Source organism: Tamandua tetradactyla, chromosome 11 (genome assembly GCF_023851605.1).
Source record: "Tamandua tetradactyla isolate mTamTet1 chromosome 11, mTamTet1.pri, whole genome shotgun sequence".
NCBI classification, from domain to species: Eukaryota; Metazoa; Chordata; class Mammalia; order Pilosa; family Myrmecophagidae; genus Tamandua; species Tamandua tetradactyla.
Genome location: NC_135337.1, coordinates 65684528 through 65698062, shown reverse-complemented (window position 1 = coordinate 65698062; position 13535 = coordinate 65684528). Strand labels below are relative to the sequence as shown.

The following is a 13535-nucleotide window of genomic DNA, read 5'->3' as shown; positions in this document are numbered from 1 at the left end:
GCATTATAGTCGTGAAGCATATATAACTGTGTTTCTAATATGTTTATTTTTCTCCTTTTTACTTGTAAAATGACTGGGCCCATCATAATCTGATTGTGTCTGTTTCCCGAGCTGTAAATCCTGTTATGATGCCAATGCAAATGTCATTGTTAGTTCACAAACTGTCACTTCCAGCTGGTGGTTAATATCTCCTGGAAGATACCAGGTCTGTCAGTAGCAACAGGTATGACGATTGAACTGGGATCACTCGATGTGCATTCTCTTGCCAATCTGCTGGTTTGTCACAGGGATCCCAAGATAGCAGTATCCTGAAGTAAGATAATTACTCTCCAAGGAACCAGAGGTAGGAACCATTAACAGATTTGTATTAGTGCAAAAGGTAATAAACACAAAACGACAGAGAAATCTTGAAGAAGATTATGATTGGGATGTCACTCACAGACATTGAATCAGAATGCATTTCTTACATGTTTTTGCCACTCCATTTTAGTAACTGCAATGAAGTTATAATATTGGTATTTCATTGGGCAGAATTCTTAAGTATAATTACATATATATGTATGTAAACATACAAAAATGTATGTACTATCAGATATGCATAATGCTATAATTACAGAAATGCCTTTATATGTATGTGTGTTCATATGTGTGTACACACACACTCTCGCCTGTGCAACATTGTATCTCCACATTGTCTTACAGTAACAGGAGACTGACAACCTGGTTCAGTCATTGACAGTCTGTCCTTCAATTAACTTTGGTAGTCATTGGCAGCATTCAATCACAGCAAAGTAGATAATTCTGCATCTCTAAAGATACAGTCAAGGAAAGAAACTGTTGTTTAAGGTAGCACTGAAAACTGGGCCCTTTGCTTGTTGAAAAGTACTCAGGTAGCAATAGAAATATTGAAAATAAATTAAATTATATGGCAGCTCCATTCCTGATGTCCTGGTGAACTGGATACTCTGAAAAAAAAAAACTTTAGTTCACATCATTCAAAAATAATAGCTCTAATTACATTCATGTGTTTTAAAAGAATGGCTGTACCTACAATATAGTAAGGAAAACACGTGCCAAAAATTAAGAGAATGCAGCTTATAGTGAGCTACAAGCCTCTCTGGAGTAAGCTGAAGCCAGCTGGGGCACTGGGGACAGCTGTTGAGCCCTGGTGGCCACAGCATGTCCTGGTAGGTCACATGCAGGGGTCAGGTCAGAGTTTAGGGTCCCTGCAAACAGGACACTGCATCCAGAATCCTACATAGACCTGGGACCTGTGAAGTAGGACACCCTCCTTAGATCCAGTGGGACGGTGGTGGTAAGGGTTTTGTCTCCTTTATTCTATATAAAAGTGTGTAAAATAAGAGGCTAAAAACGAAAAGTCTATAAGAAAAATACAGTAAGAGTAAAAAATTAGACACATTAAAGAGAAATTCTAGAATTACAAATGAAAAGTCATTGACCTAAAATTTCCTAAATGGGTTAAACAGAAGAATAAGACATAGGTGAAAAGAAGAATGAGATTCGAAATTTTATCTGAAAAAAATAATTACCGGAAGTGCAGCATAAAAACGGTAGTTTTGCAGTGCAAAGGTCATGTTGAGAAACATGGAGCACAGAATTAGAAGTTTCAAATATCAGATTTCCTAAAGATAAGAATAGAACAGTGAAAAGGCAGTTCTTAAAGAAATAATGAAATGGAGCCATCCATAATTTTTGAGAATCCCAGTGAATCCCCAGAGAAGAGAAACAAAATGAAAGTCACACATCAATAGAACACAGTGAAACTACAGATGCTCAGAGTCAATGAGAATTTTTAAAAAGCGGCTAGAAGGAAGGAGACTGATTGCCTATTTAGGAGTGATAATTTCATAAATTAATCAGTATCACATTGGAAACCAGATGACAAAGGAATAATACCTTCAAAATATTGAATGTAGATAAGTCTAATAAAATATGGAAGCATTATTTTATGTTGTGGAATTATTTACAAATGGAAAACTAATTTACAGGACAATAGGACATGAAAGCATGGAGGAAAATGTAAAAGATATTTGTGTTTTTTTCAAAAAAGTAAAGATACTGTCTAATATCAAACCTGGTTTGGTGATACTTAGATCTTAGCAGCTTTATTTGAAACAGGTAAAAACTGGAGACAATCCATCTGTCCAACAACTGGGGAATGGATGAACAAACTGTGATATATCCGTATGATGGAACTCTACTCAGGAATCAAAGGGAATCAGCTATCGCTATCCTTGGCAGCATGCATGTACTTAAAAATCATATGCTTATTGAAAGAAGCTAGATAAAATAAAAGGGACACTGTGTAATTCCAGTCATATGGAATTCTAGAAAATTTGATATGATCTATAGTGAGAGAAAATAGATCACTAGTTGCCGATGGAAGGGGTGGAGGCAGGCGGGAGCAAGAAGAGAATCTTTGAGGGTGATGAATATATTCATTTTCTTGATTGTGAAGATGGTTTTGTGGTTGCATACAAATGTCAAACATGAAATTTTTACAGTGCAGTTTATTTTATGTCACATCCCAATTAAGCCTTTAAAACAGCTGGTGTCAACATTTATAAAACTAGGAAACTTCATATAAAAATTCAAATCTCAAGTCAGAAGCTCAGGCAACTGTATGTTGTCCCTCCAGCTCCCTGTTTTCTCTTAGCTGGAGAAAGACTTCTGACCCTGGAAGTCACCCAGTTGTGAACAACTCCTGGCCAGTTCCCAGGAGACAGCTTCCCTTCAAACTCTTGGGAACATTAAATTCCTCTTATGATGAGGAACTCACTGCCTGATCTTCCCAGACTCACTAAGACTCCAGACAATTACCCCTTTCTGAAGGGCAAGGAGAACTTTGAACACCAGACAATGAGGCCCTTTCCACCCCCGGGTGTATCTCAGGCGGTCTTCGGGTTGCAATGCACACTAGCCCACGGAAGAAGAAAGCTCCGTTCCCTGCCTTCCACAGTGCCTGCAGAGGCAAACACTGCTGGACACTGAGTGCCATCCCTCTCTACTTGCTGGGAGAGATCCATTTTTGTTTTCAACCGCCCCCAACAGAGCCCCCAAGATGGCTTGTGATTTGCAATAAGGCCTTTAGTATCACAGAGTCCAGAGCAGCCTGAGGTGCTTGGGTTCTGGATTTGAGGGCTGGTTGAAGCCCTCACATTGTCACATGCAAACTGCAGACAATCTATGATGCAAGTACCTTTCCTGAGAAGCTGCCAGCAGATATCCCTCATATTTTCTTGACCAGAGCCAAGTCAGTTCCCATCAGCCAAGTGATGGGAAGGGAGGCTTCTGCTATGGGCTGCAGAGGTAAGACACCTCTCCCTAGGTCTCAGGAAGGTCTGGACATGGAGGGTGGGCTCTGAAGCTATTCCACGTGGTGGGAGTGTTCTGGGGCATGGCTTTGAATTATGGCTGAAGGTTTCTTATGAAACCTCCTCTCTCGGGGTTCCTCTCAGATGTGAATATATTTTTACTGAACAAGGATGCCAGTGAGGATGATTGAGTTCCCATTTTCATTACAGTCAAAGCTTTCCTTTCTCGTGTACCATTAAGTGCATCTTCTGATGGAAGTGTCCCTACACTTCCTGCATTCACAAGACCTCGTAAGGGTGTGAACTTTCTGGTTCACACATAGGTGGGAAACAGGAGTTATAGCAGAAAATGTTCACATATTCTCTGTATTCAGAAAGCCTTTTTCCCATGAGAACTCTCCAGTGCTGATGCAGTGTGGCATTTCAGGTCAAGAATTTCCTAGATTAATTTCACTTCCAAGCCATTTTTCTGGGTGAACTTTCAGTGATGTGTTATCGTTCGCATACAAGCTGCCCCTGCACCGCCACTTTGGGCCTTGTGGTAAAGCTCCCTCTTCTCCAAGAAAGGCACACAAACCCATCCTAAAAGGTCATTATCTTCACCACCTTCAGTGGGACTCAAGCTGGGGAGCCTCCTTGAAATGCAATTCTGTCCACTCGAGAAAGTTTCCAGTTAGTGATCCGAATTGGCTAGATATTGCAAAGCCAACACTCTTTAAGCCAAAGATGTATTTAAAGTGGTGATGGTTGCACCACATTGTGAATGTAATTCATGCCACTAAATTGTACACTTAATGATGGTTAAAATGGAAATTTTTAAGTTATGTATACTTTACCACAATAAAAAATTGCTTATCAACAATCAAACAAAAACCAGATGCATTTAAAATGTCTAGGATAATTCTCAGAGAGACTGGAATTTTTTTTTCTAATGTCCAGTTAGTAAAAGGAAAAACTGAATGATGGAAAAACAAACAATCCAAAGAAGGCACCAAAAAAAATAAAGAGGAAGTGAGCGAAATATAGAAACATGGTGGGACAAATAATTACGTTCAAATAATGGAGAAATAAATCCAAATAAAACAGCAATGGAATTGAATGTAAATACACTAACTGAAATTCAAAGATTCTTAGACTAGATTAAAATAAGAAAATCCACCTCTGTGTAGATTACAAAAGACACCTCAAACTTGAGAACTGAAGAGACTATAAAGCAGAAGAATGGAAATGACATATGAAATGAAATAATAATAATAATAAAAAAGCTTTTGAAAACATGTAACCATTTAAAATTGATTTGAAGACTGAAAAAGTACACTTTTAGGGGAAAAAAAGCCTTATCCACAAAAGAAGCTCTCTAGGTTTTGATAAAAAGTTTAGTTTTCTAGTAAGAAATAAGTTTTTAAAAAATTGTATGCTCTTAGTAGCATGGACTAGAAAAGTATTAACAAAAAATTGTCAGCATTAACTAATTATAATGATAAATCTATCACCATGGTAGAGAGTTTTGAAAAGTTTTTTTAGTTGGAGATACTTTCAGACTCAGGCGGCAATTTCAAAGGTAATAAAGACCCCATTCAGAGAACTCCTACAGACCCGTAGTTCCCCTGAAACCGAAATCCCCCAATGTTAACATACTATCCTGTGCCATATCACTCTATCTATCCATCGGTCTATCAGTCCATCTATTTGTGCATTTGTCTGTGTGTTTCTCTATCAATCCATTTCCAAACACTTTAATTGGGAATGCATGCATGATGCTCCCTGAGCCCTTAATGCATTTACATTTTCTAAGAATGAGCCTATGTACTTATGTGTGCACCTTAAGTGCAGTCATCAAGTTCAAGAACTATGACATTGATATAAAGCTTATGGTTGATATTCCCAAATTTTTCTGTGTCCCAGTAACTTCCTTTTTTTGCCTTTTCTGCTCCTTTTTACAGCCTATACAGGGTCATATATTGCCTTACATTGACATTGTCTCTTTAATTTTGCTTTCTCTTTCTGTTTTCTTTTTTGTTTAATTATGGGTATATATGCAACACAATATTTCCCATCTCAACCCCTCACCATTCGGTGTGTTGACTCACATTCAGTGTTTTGCAGCCCCTCTCACCACCGTCCATTACTAACATTTCCCCATCTCCCCAACCGAAAATCTACACCAACTTTATATTAATTCCCCATCTCCTTGCCTCAAACCCTGGCAACCTGCACTTTAATTCCTATCTCTGTTAATTTGTATATTCTGTTATTTTCTTTTAGTTACTGTGGATTTAAATTTAACATTCCAAATCTGTAATGCTCTTATTTGGTATGATTCTGCCCTGACTTCCATCATATACACACATTATGTTCCTATACCCCTCTGTCCCCACACCTTTGTGTAATTCTTATCACAGATTGCATGTTTATTCACTATGAGTCCAATCCCACTGATTTTTATTCATTTGCCCTTTAGATACTGTAGGGAGTAAAAAGTGGAGCTAGAAACCGAAAATACAATAGTACTATAGCTTTTCTATTTACCCATTTAGTTATGCTTGCTGAAGATCTTTAAGACTTCATGTGGCATCAGTCTATTATCTAGTGTCCTTTCCTTTCAACCTACAACTCTCACTCCATCAGCTCTTGTAGGATCAGAGTTTGAGTGTCACAAACTCCCTCAGCTTTTCTTTAGTTGGGAATATCTTAATATTTCCCTCATTTTTTAAACATTGATACCATTTTAAAATTTTTATTTATTTTATTTTATAATGCATTTTTGTTGAGGAGTCTGGGAGGATTAGAGGTTTTCTTTTTTATTTTCATTTCTTTTCTGGAGCAATGGAGATGTACTAAATTTGTTCATGGGACAGTATGTATAGCTATGTGATAATACTGTGAGCCAGTGATTGTAGACTTCAATGGCTTCTATGCTGTGTGAGCATATCTCCCTCATTTTTGAAAGTCAGTTTTGCCAGTTAAAGAATACTTAGTTGGCAATATCTTGCTTCCGGCACTTTATGCCTTCCTACTGCCTTCTACTTGCCTTAGTGGTTTCCTATGAGAAATCAGCACTTAATATTATTGAGGCTCCCTTGTACATAATTTGTTCCTTCTCTCTTGAGGCTTTCTGAATTCTCCCATGATCTTTAGCATTCCACAGTTTGATTATAATATTCTGCAGCATGGTAGGAGATTTTGACATAACTCCCTGATGTGTTGCTAGATTTGCTATACAAAATCGGGAAGGACATAGCAGATTTGTACAGCCAGCAAACAAAATGACACCAAGAGTGCCATGCCTAATAACTCGAGAGGATATAAAAACCTCATGCAGTTGGAAAGTCAGCTCACTGAGACAATTAAAAAATCCATATGGAACCTCAGCAATGAAAATATACTCTGTATCAAGTCTTTTTTAATGTAGCTAAATAATTACTTAAAAGTGTTATTTCAAGCCATACATACGTATTTTACCAAAGAAGAAAGGATGAAATTAATTATTTAAGAATGTTGTTTGATAAGGTAGAAAAATGAAATTGTCATGTCCATTTAACCCCCAACTTCTCCCTACATACACATTAAATATATGGGAATGGAGTGTATTTTAAATAACTTTGTTAAAATCTGGCAAACATTGAATGCATGATGTGAGAGATCTAATTCTTTTTCCCTTCTCCTGTCTTGAGACAATATTTCTGAATTGCATTTTTTATGATGCAGCTGAATATAAATCATACATTGTGTGTCTTGTCCATTTCTTAAGGGTAATGAGAAGATAAGACATTTTTAAGCATCTTATATCGGCAGGACATTGCAACTTTTCGGTGATATTTTGTATACCATATGCTATATTCTTGGAAAATTTTAATTTTTATTACTGAAGAAAATATCGGTATACTTAAAGTTCAATGAGTATGGTTTCACTATTTGATACCCTATAAAATTGTTTATATTTTATGTATTTGAGAAGTAACATTCACCTGGAATCCCATGTAATTAATGTTATCTTTTCTTTTTTGGATAGTTTGATTTTGACATGAGTTAAATCCTTTTACATAATTTTTTTTTCCTTTTCAGAAACATTTCAGTAGGGCCTTTAAAAACAGCTCCAAATGTTATTTCAAATAAAATTAAATAACAAAAACTGTCCCTGGCGCTTTAAGAAATAACATAATTATTAAGCTCAGGGTAAGAAATGGAGAGTTTTCCAACCTGAATTTTCCTTCATTCGCACTCAATTGGAACATTAGTTTGAATAAAGTTTACATTCATAATCAGTATCACTGATTTCTTCTTCTGAGATGTTGTCTAAAATAAAATGAATGGTAAATAAGAGTCTTCTAATATTGAACAATTTTGATTTATGTCATTTGCATAAATGACAAATTAATGCTTTAGTTCATCAAATCACTATCCTCAAAGGGATCTGTTTTTCTTTGGGTTGTTATGTTCTTTTAGATTTTATTAGAATATCATAAAATGAGACTCAGGATTTTTTTGTGATGCTTTCCTTGTATGAACTGTAAATTCATATTATTTCCCAGAATCTAACAATTAAGAATGTTTTTGTTGATGTTGTTTTAAGAAAAGATACTTTCCTTGTCTGGTCAGTCTATCTGGATAACATATGAAGAGCTGTATGATTAGGAGCCAAAAATTCTCTTTGTTGTGCCCAAGGTGACCTGCCCAAAACAGAACCCACCATTGATCTGATCAACTTCAAATACGTGTTTAAACAAACCCAAGCTTGTGTCTTCTCAGGGTCCCCCCCGCACCCCTGGACTGGGAAGAGTGGAGGCTGAGCACAGAGATAGATAGGCAGGGAGCCCACTCCCCTTTCACTTTGCCTGTAGACCGGGCTGAGGGAAATGTTCTCTCTGTCCTACAACTGTTCCCTGAAGTCATCTATTCTTAATTCTAAATAAAATTGAATTGTGAAAGCTTTGACATCAAACAGATTATGATTGAATGATGTCTAAGTGTGAGAAAATGTTCTCTGTTATCTGACATGCAATTTAGGTGACAAACTAGAAACTTCTTATAGCATTTTTCAAAAACTGATCAAGTATTCAGACCCAAGGACAGTTCATTTCTAAACTGAGTTTGCAGTACCTGATAATAAAAAAAGTTGCTTGGTGTTGTTTTGTTTTGTGTTTTTGAACTGCTAAGGTAAAAATTAGATATTGTTGGTATGGAATTAGCTTCAATTTTGCAAAAATGAACAAAAATCGTAAGTTTTGTTTATCCATGAAGCACATTAATCTACTATGAAAAAATGTGTCAAATTTAAGAGGTGATATAGAAATTGGGGTAGTTTTTAACAAGCCAGGGATATTTGTAAGGGCAAGACCACATTCAATACAATTCAATTTCTTTTTTTTTTTTTATCCTGTGATTCATATCCCTCTTTTTCTCTGGGCTCCTTTAAAACTTGGTAGGAAATGAAATCAACAGTCATCTTTTCCAAGCTAATAATAAAGTCTATTGGTATTACATGCAAAATTAATCTCCAGGGAAAGAAAACAAGACACCAGAAATCAGTGCCCAGTTTCCATAATATTTTCTTCTCTTTATTAGAGAAGTTGTAAGTTTTTGCATCTGTCATATATATATAATATGTGCTTCCCAGCACCTTGCATTGGTGTCATGCATATGTTACAAATTTTTATAATTATTAATTAAAGTCCAACTTTAATTTATGGTTCAGTGTCTGTGTAGTGCAGCTCCGTGGATTTTTTTTTTTTAATTTCTATTCTGGTACCATATATACAATCTAACATTTCCCCTTTTAATCATATACCAATACATATTTCAGTGCAATTAATTGTGTTGTGCTACTGTCTCCACCATCCATTCAGAAAACATTCTCAAAATTCCAAATATGAAACCTGTACATTTTAAGCCTTATCCCCATTACCTATTCCCACCCAATCCCCTGGTAACTGATATTTTTGATTCTGACTCTATGTGTTTCCTTATTCTAATTATTTCAAAACAGTGAGGCATTCAATGTTTGTCCTATTGTGTCTGTCTTATTTTATTCAACTTGATGTCTTCATGCTTCATCCATGTTAAATAATTCTTGAACCTCCATTCCAGAAAACTCCTGATCTATAGGAATGTAAGTTATTTTTTAGACTTGGTAACACTATGATTCTTTGCATTATAATTTATGTCTATCATATATACATTGGAAGAAATTCATATGCATGATTTTCCTAAACAGCAGGCAAGCCATGAGCAAATTTAAATTTGTATATTATTCCCAGGAATTTCAAAAATGTTCCTTCTTAGTTTTAGGTCTTCCCATAAATAGATTCAAAGCCAGATATGTCAATAAGACTGTATTTAGGGTTTCGTCAAGGCTTTTAACAAGAGCCCCAGACATTAAAGAAACAACAAAAGAATTTATAATGATTAACCAGTAGAAGTTGTACTTCTAGAACACTACATTTTAGATTAAGGGAGAAGGTATATTGACCTACCACAAAAGAGAGCAATAGATGTAAAAAAAAAAAAAAAAATCACTCCAAATAGATTTATAAATGAAATCTGAGAACTGGAGCAAAGAGAGATGAAGTACCTCTGAAAACATCACTGAATGTTTCAATTGGGATGGCAGATTGGACCGAAATAGGAATATCAGGAATTAGGCATTGGAGGTCACTGTGATTGCCTCAGTACAGATAGCACAGAAGGCTAATGGAGTGAGAAGAGAAAAGGGAAGATGTGAGAGGAATGGGGCAGAAGAATGAGGCCTGCTTCTCAGCTGGGAAATGACCCTCTGATCCTTCTATCAGGTGATTGATAACTCCAGGAGACCCACACTTCAAGTCCTCGATGGCAGTCATTAAGAAGCCATCATCTCTCTTACTCAGGCCAAGCAGCTCTCAGAGAGCTACCAAAGGCCAGGGTAAAATTTTGTTTTTAAGATATATCTGGTGGAAAATACTTAAAGCCCCTTTACCAAACTTGAGATTTAGCATGGTTAGTTTACACATCTGGAGAATCAAATCAAAACTGATAAGACATTAATGCAATGTTGATCCTAAGGTGGTGCAACACGCCCACTAATGTCTCTTGGAAAACAAACATAGTTTGGGATTCTGAGATCAGAACTTCCTGACATAAGTACTTATTGTTCCCCTCAATACTCAGAGTTCTGGAAAATGAAGTCAGTGATGATCCTCTTAAGTGAGTGTTTTTTTGGGGTGCCTGGTCAGGGAATCGAACCCGGGTCTCCCGCATGAAGGGCAGGCATTCTAACCACTGAACTACCCATGCACCCTTAAATGAGTGTTTTTATTAGAGGAAGAGGAAAAGTTTTATTAAATTGGGAAAGCCAAAAATAATTTTTTAAATTTGTTTTTCCCTGGAAATAAATATATTTTATTCCCATATAACCATTTATTTGTTTTATTAGTCACCGTGCAGAAAACAAAAATTGACCTTCAAGAACTAGGGACCTAGTTGAGGAGAGAAGACATTTTACAAATGAGGAAAGTCCAGCAGAGTAATTAAAAACGAAGTGAACATGCCCTCTGTGCCAGGCAGTCGTATAGTCTGTACTGGGAGAGAAAGGTGAATGTTTCCGCCTCTGCTCTCCTTGTTGGGGCAGTGTCAGGGTGGGTCCGGCATTTCTGCAGATGTTGATCTTACTATGAAATAAATATGACTGTGAAGGGTTGTAAGAGGATTTCCCTGTGTGCATGTGACAGAGGTGATGAGACAAATTGTGTCATAAATGCCATAAGACTACCCAAAGGGGCCTGTGGAAATTCAGAAAAAGGAAGTTCCCTTGGTGGAGGTCATGGAGGTGGCGGGGCTGAGAGGGACGAGAGGGACGAGAGGGACGGGTGGAGCAGCTTCCACAAATGGTGCTATTGAGAAGGCTGGGAGCATTTTGTAAGATAAGGGAATTGACAGAGATAAAGGGATTGAAAATTAAGGTTCATTCATTCAATGAATTGCTATTGGCTGCCTGTTCTCCACTGGGACTGTACCCCAGGGTCTGCTGTGCCAAGCCCACATTCTCTGCTTTTATGGAGCACTCTTTAGTCCTTATGACCCCCAACTTCTCATGAAGAAAGAGGAAAAAGAAAGTAATAGAACGTTATAGGCACAATTAACTGGGGACCACCCCGGCCTGGTGTCTGTGAGTTGGGGACCACAGAGGAGAAAAGGAGAGCCTAAGCTGAGACCTGCAGGCTGCAATCACTAGGGGAAGAGTGGAGGAAGCATCTCGCAGGAAGAAATTTCTTGCCAGAGCCCTGAGGTGGGAGGGAGCCTCTGGGGAAGGTATACAGGATCTGGCCGCAACTGTGAAATGATGTTAGTCCTTTTGATTTATGGTTTTGTTCATGGTTTTCATGTTATTTACTTTTATAAAAGGAGAAACCTCACCATCTTAAGTTTAGATATTTAGAAAGGAGAGAGCAGCCTAGCTAGTTGGTATAGAGTGATAGGATGAAGAAAAAAAGTGTCAAACAAAATTTTAGACTATGGAACATTTTAAAAAGAGTAAAATGCAAGATTTTTATACATTTTTCTTTGTTTCTCTCTCTATATATATTTACTGTTCTTGAATCTCTGGCAACATGAATAAATGGAAGTGAGAATTAGCATTGCACCTTCCTTAAAACTGGAAATGGAACATACAAATAAGATGTTAGTTGTAGAACTGATTAGAAGCTCTATGCTTTTCTTGTATTTATTGGGTCATTAAGAGCAGCCATATGCTTGTCTTCTGTCTTAACTGTTCAGATTTCTCTAATATGTTCCTCACTGGGAATCTGTTTAGTAGTTGATTGAAATTCTGTCTTTATTGACAGGCTCTCTATTATCTGTAATCACCAGAATTGGATGATCCAGTATGCTGAGTTCCTTTCCCTTCTCTTCTTGCTCCTCCCTTCTGACAACTATTCCAGAAGATCAGGGATCTTTTTCTTTTGCCATCAACTTTTTTCTAAATGTTAGAGGTGGATAAAAAATGGCTTACTTGACAAAGTAAATTTTGAGACTATAGAGAACCATCCCTTGTTAAGGATAATTGAGTTGGCTTCGGCTATATGCTGAATGGTTTGAGGAGTGCTGGGTTGAGAGCTAGAAAACCTATCTGTAACTCTTTCTGTTTCTGTGTGCATGCTAACCAACCTCTGACCATTACCAGTTATCCATTGTGAAACAAATATTGTCCATTACTCATTTTTTATGTGTCTTCCTACATATATGCTGTTCTGCATCTACAAATGTACACACGCAGAGGCAGATATATGAATGTATATCATGGGGAATGTTGTTCACAACGTTTTTTGTTTGTTTGTTTATTGGTGTATGGGCCAGAAATCAAAACCAGGCCTTGCTCATGGCAGGTGAGAATTCTATCAATGAACTCCCCATGCACCTGTGTGATTACTTCTGAAATTTCGCTGAGGGTTTGTAGGGATTCAGGACTGAATGCTTGTAAATCTTGTGGGTTCCAAAATGAAAGACGTCCTGCTGGGATCCCATTATTGTTTAATATATGTATGAAGACTTTTCCTACATTATTCATTCATTGTCTTATTTCCTTCTGGTTCTCTAACTTATTAATTTCTTGCATACCTTATAACAATGAACTATTTTAGCAGTCAAAAAATTTTCCCAGGAGCTTCTACCATTCCATTAAAACATACAATGATGTTTGCAGCAACTATAAATATCATGAAGTGCCTTGATGTTAAGCAATCAAAGCTCATATCACTTAGCACAGTGCTCCATATATGAAGACTCTTTAGAATGTCAGTTCTAATTTAGCATTTAATTGGGACTGATATTAATTATTACAATATATGATGTCAAATGTGACTAATATTAATTATTACAATATATGATGTTAAATGTGAATTTTTTCATGATTATGAATATACAACTATGCGATGATTGTGAGCCATTGATTTTACACCACATATGGAATGTTTGTGTTTGAAGATTTAGTCAAAAAAAATGCATTTTTTAATGTGAATGTTTTTCGTGATTATAAATAATGAAAATGGTTTAAGTGTGCTCACTGTGAGGAAGGGTCATGGTTCAGCCATGCACTTTAATGATCTTTAATTTTGTTGGGGATAAAAGCAAATATAGAGAAGAATGTATGATGGGATGCAGTGCAGATGAGTGGCTGATGGCATGTAGAACATATCTCAAATTTAGCAGTGGAAAAGTATATAGTAT

The 13535-nt window shown here is 36.7% G+C and overlaps 1 protein-coding gene across 5 annotated transcripts in view; it reads left to right on the top strand.

The window, feature by feature from the left end:
- Positions 1-13535, top strand: part of PRKN (parkin RBR E3 ubiquitin protein ligase) — a 1515422-nt gene that overhangs the window by 747531 nt on the left and 754356 nt on the right. The gene's annotated exons all lie outside the window — the stretch shown is intronic.